At 43.9% G+C, this 10,771-nt stretch overlaps 1 pseudogene; it reads left to right on the top strand.

The window, feature by feature from the left end:
* The first annotated feature begins 855 nt into the window (after positions 1-855).
* On the top strand, positions 856-1,792 carry LOC134733356 (small ribosomal subunit protein uS2B-like; annotated as a pseudogene).
* Positions 1,793-10,771: the final 8,979 nt, after the last annotated feature.

Below are 10,771 nucleotides of genomic sequence, written 5' to 3'. Positions count from 1 at the left end.
GTCTGCCCTGCCATTGGCCCTCCTGGCTGAAGGCTCTTTTGCCCTACAGCTAGGAAGGAGTGACTTGTAGGGAAAAATGGGGCCATCTGCCCCAGATACTAAGGCATGGAGAATGATGTAACATATTCTCAACACACGGGCAGGTCCCCATGTGGATGTGACGGATGTGTGTACACAAGGGCAAGCATGTACACCCCTGCTTCCAGGCCTGGCCCCCTGCAGAAAGACAGAGGAGCCGGATCCTGCTCAGCAGAGGACAACAGGATCTGCCCTCGCCCAGGACGGTCTCAGGACTCCAAACGCATGAGGCCTCACTCTATTCCTGTTTCATTTCCATTAGAGGCTAAGAACTTATTAACAGCCAGGCTTCCTTTCTTTCTACTCCAACTTCAGGTTCCTTCTGAGACTTCACCGAGGAGAGGGATGGGGGCTGCTTTGAAATGCATCTGCTTTGCTTAGTCTCTTCTTAGGCAACTTTTAAAAATTGTGATAAAATACACCATTTTCACCACTGTAAGTGTAGAGTTCTGTGGCGCGGACTCTGTTGTGCAGCCATCATCCACCATCCATCTCCAGAACCCTTTTGTCCCCAACTGAAACTCTGACCCATTAAACACGGACTCCCCACTTCCCCAGCCCCTCAGCCCCTGGCGACCACCATTCTACTTCCTGCCTTGATGAGTTTGATCATTTTAGGCACTGCACATAAGTGGGATATACATACTGTATTTGTCCTTTAGTGACTGGTTATTCTCTTTGAAACTCAGCCTTCAGGTTTCATCTATGTTGTAGCATGTATCAGAATTTCCTTCCTTTTGCCTTTCCGTGCTACCTACAGAGGGTTCCATCCGGCATTGTTCTGGATTCTCGTCGTAACTTAAAGGCAAACTTCCACAATGTCCGGAGCCCTTGATGTCCTGCAAATGAAGAAAGAGGATGTCCTTAAGTTCCTTGCAGCAGGAACCCACTTAGATGGCAGCAATCTTGACTTCCAGATGGAACAGCGTATCTATAAAAGGAAAAGTGATGGCGTCTACGTCATAAATCTGACGAGGACCTGGAAGAAGCTTCTGCTGGCAGCTCGTGCCATTGCTGCCATTGAAAACCCTGCTGATGTCAGTGGTATATCCTTCAGAAATACTGGCCAGAGGGTCGTGCTGAAGTTTGCTGCTGCCACCGGAGCCACTCCAATCGCTGGCCACTTCACTCCTGGAACCTTCACTAACCAGATCCAGGCAGCCTTCTGGGAGCCATGGCTTCTTGTGGTTACTGACCCCAGGGCTGACCACCAGCCTCTCACAGAGGCATCTTATGTTAACCTACCCACCATTGCTCTGTAACACAGATTCTCCTCTGTGCTATGGGGACATTGCCATCCTATGCAACAAGGGAGCTCACTCAGTGGGTTTGATGTGGTGGATGCTGGCTCGGGAAGTTCTGTGCGTGCATGGCACCGTTTCCCTTGAACACCCGTGGGAGGTCATGCCTGATTTCTACTTCTACAGAGATCCTGAAGAGATTGAAAAAGAGCAGGCTGCTGCTAAAAACACTGTGACCAAGGAGGAATTTCAGGGTGAATGGACTGCTGCAGCTCCTGAGCTCACTGCCACTCAGCCTGAGGTTGCAGATTGGCCTGACAGCGTGCAGGTGCCCTCTGTGCCTATTCAGCAGTTCCCTACTGAAGACTAGAGTGCTCAGCCTGCCATGGAAGACTGGTCTGCAGCTCCCACTGCTCAGGCCACTGAATGGGTAGGAGCAACCACTGCATGGTCCTAAGCTGTTCTTGCACAGGCCCTTAGCAACATGGAAATAAGGTTGATGGAAAATAAACATCAGTTTCTAAAAAAAAAAAAATTCCTTCCTTTTTAAGGCTGTATAATATTCCTATATATATTATATGTAGATATATAATATATTAATATATAATATAATTTTATAATATAATATAATATATATTATATATTATATATAATATATTATGTTATATATAATGATATACAATATATTATAGATAATATAATATTATCTATAATATATTGTATATCATTATATATAACATAAATAATATATAAATAACATATGTACTATATAAATAATATATTTCTACATATTATATTATAGGAATATTATACAGGCTAAAAATATTATAGATTATATAAACAGGTAATATATAATATTCGTATGTATATAATATACAGATTTGTTTATGCATTCATCCGTCAACGGGCACTAGGGTTCCTTCCGTCTTTTCGGTGCTGCTATGTGCATGAGTATACACATCTCTGTTTGAGTTCCTGCTTTCAAGTCCTTCTCTATATACCCAGAAGTGGGATTGCTGCGTCCTGTGGAAAGTCCACGTTTAACCTGGGGGGAGTCATCATACTGTTTTCCACAGCAGTGGTGCCATTTGACATTCCTACCGACAGGGCACAAGAGTTCCCATTTCGTCACATCCTCACTAACACTTATTTTCTTTTTTCTGATAGTCATCCTAATGGGTGTGAAGTGGTATTTCGTTGTGGTTTGGATTTGCATTTCCTTAACGATTAATGATGTTGGCCATCTTGTCATGTACTTACTGGCCATTTGAATACCTTCTTTGGAGAAATGTCTATCCAAGTCCTTAGGTAACTTCGCATTTTTAAAAAACTCCTTGATGCCCTGAAGGTTGTCATTGGGGACCATTTCTCTCTGAGATTTCCTGTGACCCATCCCTGCGCTTCGCTTGCTCCCAACACAGACGTTCCTCTGGGAGCAGGAGGCAAGATGGGAAAGGGAGCTGGAAAGACAAACATTGCCCAGCCTTGGTACCAGCCTGGAGAACTTCGCTCTTGGGGATTTCAAGCTTGTTGCTTGAGAAATCTAGAAACTCAAGCTAAGCTGTGGCCAGTATGCCGTGCTTCCCCCAAGACAGAGAGGCCAGCTTTGAGGGACTTTGTCTGGGCTGGGAGGGCCGCTGACACTGCGCTCCTGGCAGGAATGTGCAGCCCCTGCCTCCAGACCTGTCTTCGGGCCCCCAGCTTGTGATTTTCTAGGGAGAACCTGCTGCCTACTGGCCACATGACACCTACGGTCACACCCATAGGCCTTTCTGCTGATAGGAAAGATTGTAAGTACGTCTGTAACTGGAAGGTGTGTACAGGGCTGGGCTCATCATCCACCTCAGTTCAGAGTTTATTGCCAGTACCAGCCTCCAGGCCCTTCTCCTGTTTCATTCCTCTTCCCCACTTCATCTCTGGGCCCAATTCCTGTCCCCACCTCCTCCTCACCCCACCACGGCCATCCATTGCAAGGTGTCTGATGTGTATCCCTGCATCTTTGTCAAACGCATGTTTTTGTGTGTGTGTCTTCAATATGCACTGTCCTGTGCTAATAAATTGCATTCTCTTTCTCACTTTATTGTTCAGTTAACACTACGTTTTAAAAACCATTCATACTTTAGTATGTGTTTCTAATTCATAGAGGATTCCATCCTGCCTTCCATATCTGGGAGATAGACAAACAGTTACCGCCATTTCCTGATACACCTGCACTCTTTTTTTTTTTTTTTTTTTTTGAGTCTCACTCTGTTGCCCAGGCTGGAGTGCAGTGGCGCCACCTCGGCTCACTGCAACCTCCGCCTCCTGTACTCAAGTGATTCTCGTGCCTCAGCCTCCTGAGTAGCTGGGATTACAGGCGCCCACCCCCATGCCCGGCTAATTTTTTGTTATTTTTAGTAGAGGCGGGGTTTCTCCATGTTGGTCAGGCTGTTCTCAAACTTCTGAACTCAGGTGATCCACCCGCCTCAGCCTCCCAAAGTGTTGGGATTACAGGCGTGAGCCAACGCACTCATCCCCGATCCACCTTTACTCTTAAGGTATGAACTAAATTAATCTAATCATCTATGCCTGCGCTTGCTTTTTCTATTGAACTATCTCTTCCTGAGAAGGTGGCTTCCTTAAGATCTCCAGCTACAATTGTTGAGCTGTTTCTTCCTACAGTTCTGCCAGTTGTTGCTTCATAGTTTTTTCAAGACTATTGTTTTACGTGTGTGTGTGTGTGTGTTTGTCCATTTTATCATATGCTATATCCCTCTTTGATAATATGATGGTTTTACCTTCAATTATATTTTTTAGCTGTTAATATCACTACTCTTTCTTTGGTTCATATTTACCTGCTATATCATTTATCTGTCTCTTTTCAGTCTTTCTCTATCCTTTTAAGTATATTCCTCACAGTTCTCAGTATCAAGACTAAGAGTTTCTGCCTAGGTATTTTCTGCCTTTTTATTTAGCTACTGACATTTTATTTATAGTTATTATTAATACTGTTACTTTAGGACTTATTTATACCTTATTTTATATATCCTATTTACCATATGTTTTGTTAACTTTTTCCCCTTTCCTTCTGCTGATTTGAAAGTGTGTTTTAGAACCCTGTGAAATGCACCACTGAAGAGAAGGCTCTTAGGAGTTGTGGTGACTGAGAACATCACAGTATCCTGGCTGTGGTCCTGGAACAGAATTGGGCATTCGTGGAAAAACTGGAGAAATCCAAATAAAGTCTTCAGTTCAGTTAGTAATGTTATATCAATGTTAGTTTCTTAGTTTTGGTAAATATATTGCAGATGCATAAGATGTTAACATGAAGGAAATCTGTATTACCTATACTACCTTTACAATTCTCCCACAAATCTAAAGTTATTTCCAAATAAAAATTTTAAGGTACATCTAGGTTTAAAAAGTACATGTATGCCCTGTAATCCTAGCACTTTGGGAGGCCGGTGTGGGCGGATCACGAGGTCAGGAGTTCGAGACCATCCTGGCCAACATGGTGAAACCCTGTCTCTACTAAAAATACAAAAAAATTAGCAGGGCGTGGCGGCGGGTGCCTGTAGTACCAGCTACTCAGGAGGCTGAGGCAGGAGAATGGCGTGAACCTGGGAGGCGGAGCTTGCAGTGAGTCGAGATGGTGCCATTACACTCCAGCCTGGGGGACAGAGCTGGATTCTGTCTCAAAAAAAAAAAAAAAAAAAATACATGTATGCATGTATGTATGAGCAGGCAACAAGAGATTATCAGGAATGAACAGATAGCTTTTTAAAAACTTTTGAAATGAAACATACAAATCTTAAAATACCAACTAGGGAATTGGGAGTTAACAAGCTACCAAAATTGCAACTCTGAAAGACAAATAGAAGAAAAACATAAAGGAACACAAGTGAGGATGTGTGTGTGTGAAGATGCACATGTATGTGTAGCCAGGTCCTCAAAAATGTAGAACAGAGAGGATGAGGGAAATAAGATATTCATAGAGATAATGGCCATGACATCTTCAGAACTCGTGAAAAACATATTAGAAGTCTAGGAACAAAAATGCATCCCAAGCAGGATAAGTAAAAATAAATCCTTACCTAGACACATCTCAGTTAAAATGAAAATGCAAAAGACAAAGGTAAGATCTTAAAGACAACCAGAGTGAAAGGGCAAGTCACCCACAAAGGCTAACAGTTAGAAAGACAGCCAGCTTCTCAGCAGACACAACAGAAGTCAGAAGATAGTGAATACAGTCTTGCAAATGTTGACAGAAAATAACTGTCAACCTAGAATGATGAACCCTGCGAGACTATCTTTCAAGATTGAGGGTGGCAAAAATGGGGAGTTTGTCATCAAGAAAGTTGAACTAATGAAAGAAAAAAATTGATCTCAGAAGAGCAATCTAAGATACAGGATAAAAGAGAGAATGCTGAGTAAATGGAAATAATGTATATAAATTCTAATATTGTCTTTAAAAATTATAGTAATTGTATTTATAGATATCATCAAATTGCTCTACTCAGAGGCTTTACCATTTTATAGTCACCAGCAACATAAGGAAGCACCCATTTCCCTATCTCTCTGATATTGTGATTTTTACTAAACCAATAGTTGAAAATGGTATTTCAGCCGGGCATGGTGGCTCATGCCTGCAATCCTGGCACTTTGGGAGGCCAGGGTGGGTGGATCGCTTGAGCACAGGAGTTTGAGACCAGCCTGGGCAACATGGCAAAACCCCATCTCCACGAAAAAAAAAATTAAAAAATAGCCAGGCGTGGTGGTGTGCACCTGTAGCCCCAGCTACTCAGGAGACAGAGGTGGGAGGATCACTTGACCCCAGGAGGTCGAGGCTGCAGAGAGTCGAGATTGTGCCAGTGCACTCCAGCCTGGGCAACGGAGCAAGATCCTGTTTCTAAAATATATATATATAAATAAAAATTAGCATGTGGTATGTCTTTCTGTATATTTAAATCATCTTTTGTATCTCTTACAATTTTAAAATTTAATTCATAAATATGTTTCATGTATCTCATTAAGTTTGTTCCAAATTGTTTCATTTTGTGTCATCATTGTTTGTTGCTTTTGTTGTTGTTGTTTTTGTAAATGGACTTAAATGAACTTTCTTCCATTAGTTTTTCTGTTAATAACTAGTTGTTGTTTACTTATGTGAAGTCTATACTTTCTGAATATTAATATCAAACTAGACAATTTACAGAATTAGTCAGTAAATTTACAGAATTTAATTTTACTGAATTATTGTAACACTTTCTTAATAGATTTTATTTATTTTTATTTATTTATTTTTTTTATTTTGTGACGGAGTCTCACTCTGCCGCCAGGCTGGAGTGCAGTGGTGCAATCGCAGCCCACTGCAATCTCCACCTCCCGGGTTCAAGCAATTCTCCTGCCTCAGCCTCCTGAATAGCTGGGATTACAGGCACCTGCCACCATGCCTGGCTAATTTTTGTATTTTTAGTAAAGACGGGGTTTCACCAAGTTGGCCAAGCTGGTTACGAACTCCTGACCTCAAGCAGTCCACCCACCTCGGCCTCCCAAACTGTTGGGATTACAAGCATGAGCCACCGCACCCAGCTAGATTTTATTTTTTTAGAGCAACTTTAGGTTCACAACAAAACTAAGTGGAAAGTGCAGGGATTTCCCACATGCCCCCAAACCCTCACCACCCATACCACCTCCCCCACCATCCTGCACCAGAGTGGTACATTTGTTATGGCCAATGAGCCTACATTGATTGACACATCGTTGTCAACCAAAGTCCACAGTTCACGTTAGGATTTACTCTTGGTGTTGCCTGCTCCATGGGTTAAGATGTGTCCTGACATCTACCACTGTGGTATCATATAGGATAGTTTCACTTCTCTGAAAATCCTGTGGGCCCTACCTATTCATCCTCTCTCCCACAACCCAACAACCACTGATCTTTTTAATGTCTCCATAGTTTTGCTTTTTCCAGAATGTCATATAGTTGGAATCACAAAGTATATAACCTTTTCAGATGGGCTTTTTTCACTTTAGTAATACATGTTTAAGATTCCTCCATGTCTTTTCACAGCTTGACAGCTTATTTCTTTTTAGTGCTGAGTCATGTTCCACAGTCTGAGCGTACCAGAGTTCATGCATTCACCTATTGAAGAACGGCTTGGTTGCTACCAAGTTTTGGCGATTATGGTTAAAGTTGCTGTAAACATTCACATATAGGCTTTTTTTTTTTTGAGACAGAATTTCACTCTGTCACCCAGGCTGGAGTGCAGTGGCGCAATCTCGGCTCACTGCAAGCTCCACCTCCCGGGTTCACACCATTCTCCTGCCTCAGCCTCCCGAGTAGCTGGGACTACAGGCGCCCGCCACCACGCCCAGCTAATTTTTTGTATTTTTAGTAGAGATGGGGTTTCACCATGTTAGCCAGGATGGTCTCGATCTCCTGACCTCGTGATCCGCCCGCCTCGGCCTCCCAAAGTGCTGGGATTACAGGCGTGAGCCACCATGCCCGGACTCATGTAAGGCTTTTGTGTAGACCTGAGTTTTCAGTTCATTTGGATAAATATCAAGGAGCTCGACTGCTGGATTGTGTGGGAAGAGCATGTTTAGTTTTGTAAGGAACTACCAACTCTCTTCCAAACTGGCTGTATACCATTTTGCATTCCCACCAACAATGAATGGCCCTTCCTATGGCTTTTCATCCTCACCGACATTTGGTGTGTAATTTCTGAATAAAATCCTTTGTGTTTTCCAACTATACAGTTATTTTGATCTGAAAATAATAATTTTTCTTCCATTCTGATTTCTCTATCTCTATATTCTACCTCTTGTCAAATTATATTGGCTAACACATCCAGAAAAATATTAAGTAATAGCCGTAAAAAGGGATAAATCTCTTTTGTTCTTGACTTCAAGTTTGGGAGAACTTTTATTGTGTCCCCATTAAGTACAATGCTGGCTTTTATACTGAGATAAGTATATTGTTTCGTATTAAGAAAATATACCTGTTCCTATTTTATTAAGAGTGTTTACCAAAAATAAGCTGTTGAATTTTTCAGTATCTTTAGGAATGATCACATCATTTTTCTCTTTTATATGCTAAATATTAATATGATCAATCACATTGATAGATTTCATAATATTAAACCATTCTTAAATTTCTGGAAGGTAACCTTTTTAGAAAAAAATCTCCTTAGGTCTGGCACGGTGGCTCACACCTGTAATCCCAACACGAGTCAGGCGGATCACTTGAGGCCAGAAGTTCAAGACCAGCCTGGCCAACGTGGTGAAACCCATCTCTACTAAAAATACAAAAATTAGTTGGGCGTAGTGCCGCATTCCTGTAATCCCACCTACTCGGGAGGCTGAGGCAGGAGAATCGCTTAAACCCGGGAGGAAGAAGTTGCAGTGAGCCAAGACTGTGCCACTGCACTCCAGCCTGGGCAACAGAGTGAGACTCCGCCTCAAAAAGAAAAGAAAAGAAAATCTCCTTAAATTCATAAAAACAACGAAACTTACATGTGCCCTGATCTCTGAAGAGAATGTTAAATAAATGCATAAATATGAAAAAGCTGCTCATGAAGTGCTCCTGTGTTTTTGGCACACCCAAGTTCCTCCACATATGGAAAACCCTGGGACCTTTTGGCTAGAAAGACAGAGGCAGAGCGCCCACGGGGACCTCCCTGTGAACGCAGAGCCTTGCTTAGCTTCCGTTCAGCCCAGGGACTGTTTGTCTGAGGACCCGCCTCAGGCCGCGAGCTATAGCGCTGGGGGCCCCCTCCAGCCTCCAGGTGACTCAACACGACTGTTAGACTCCCTAGGCAATTCTGGGAATGATCTGATATCTTTCTAACGTTTCTCAACTTCTTTCACAATGCTGGGGGCCCAAAGCCAGCCCTGCGCTCCTGAGAAAGGAGACATGAGGAGCAGAAGGTCAGGGTCAGCGGGGCACGGTGAGTCTTTCGAGTTTCTTGGGAAATGCTTCCTGGGCTCAGCAAATACAAAATGGGAGCCTTCTGCTTCCACAAATCAAAATCCTGTGATTGCCCCCTCTGACCTCAGTTCTTTTTTTCTTTTTCTTTTTCTTTTTTTTTTTTTTTTTGAGACAGAGTCTCACTCTGTCACCCAGGCTGGAGTGCAATGGTGCAATCTGGGTTCACTGCAACCTCCGCCTCCCGGGTTCAAGCGATTCTCCTGCCTCAGCCTCCCAAGTAGCTGGGACTACACATGCACGCCATCATGCCCAGCTAATTTTTGAATTTTTGTAGAGACGGGGTTTCACCATGTTGACCAGGCTGGTCTCGAATTCCTAACCTCAGGTGATCCACCTCCCTCGGCCTCCCAAAGTGCTGAGATGATAGGCGTGAGCCTCCGCACCCAGCCCCCTCAATGCTAATGCTCTCTTTCTAGCCCTCTCTTCCCAGCTCGGATGGGCCCTTGGCCCCAGGTCTCCAGTGGCAAGTCCGGGCGGGCTCCTGGGCCGACTCCTGCAGGCTCAGGCCATCCGCGCCATAGACACAGCCTGGCCTCCCAGATCTTGGGCAGCTTGGGCTGCACAGAGAATCCAAAAGGCTTGCGAGGAGCCCCAGCCGGTGAGTCCATGGAATGTGTTCGTGATTCGCTGAGATGAAGCCGAAGGGAAACAGCCCAGGGCAGGGACACTGCCAGTATTAGGTAGGACCAGATGAAATTGCAGATAATTTGCTGTTTTTGACCTACGAAAAACCAGTATTATCATACTGTTCAACCAAACCCAAAGGCTGCCTTTGAGACCAACGTAATCACAGAACCAATTCTGTGGTGCCACCCAGTGGTCAGAAGAAGAAAACAGAGCTTGATTCTTAAATGATGATGCTGACGATGCTGCTGCTGACAGTGACGCTTCTGGAGCTTCCATGACGTGCTGGGAATAGAAGTTTCACCCAAGTGATTATTTAATGTTACTGTGTTTGTCGCAACAATCAAGTATACTTATATAATACAAACAGCTCTCCTGAGGTAAGCAGGTAGGTAATATTATTATTCCCATTTTAGAGGTGAGAAAGATGCGGCTCGGGGGATTTAGCAAGTGGCGCAAAATCACACAGCCAAGGGAGGCAGACCCAGGTTTGAGCTCAGAGCCTGGCTCAGAATCATGTTCTTCACATGCAGGTTCCCTTTCCACGTTAGGGAGAAGGGGAGGCTCCCAAGCCAGAGATCCCAACTCTGCGGGGTCCCCAGGCAAGACTGACCTAGGTGCCCACACCTGAATTTCTCAGCACTTCACATCACATCAGAACAGAGGATGAGCCGGGCATGGTGGCTCGTGCCTGTAATCCCAGCACTTTGGGAGGCAAAGACGGGCAGATTGCTTGAGCCCAGGAGCTCCAGACCAGCCTGGGCAACATGGTGAGACTCCATCTCTACAAAAAATACAAAAATTAGCCAGGAGTGTGGTGCTTGCCTGTAGTCCTAGCTACTCGGAAGGCTGAGGTGGG

The sequence above is a fragment of the Symphalangus syndactylus genome, chromosome 17, assembly GCF_028878055.3.
Source record: "Symphalangus syndactylus isolate Jambi chromosome 17, NHGRI_mSymSyn1-v2.1_pri, whole genome shotgun sequence".
NCBI classification, from domain to species: domain Eukaryota; kingdom Metazoa; phylum Chordata; class Mammalia; order Primates; family Hylobatidae; genus Symphalangus; species Symphalangus syndactylus.
The sequence above is the reverse complement of the archived record's forward strand: the minus strand, read 5'-3'. Positions and strand labels throughout refer to the sequence as shown.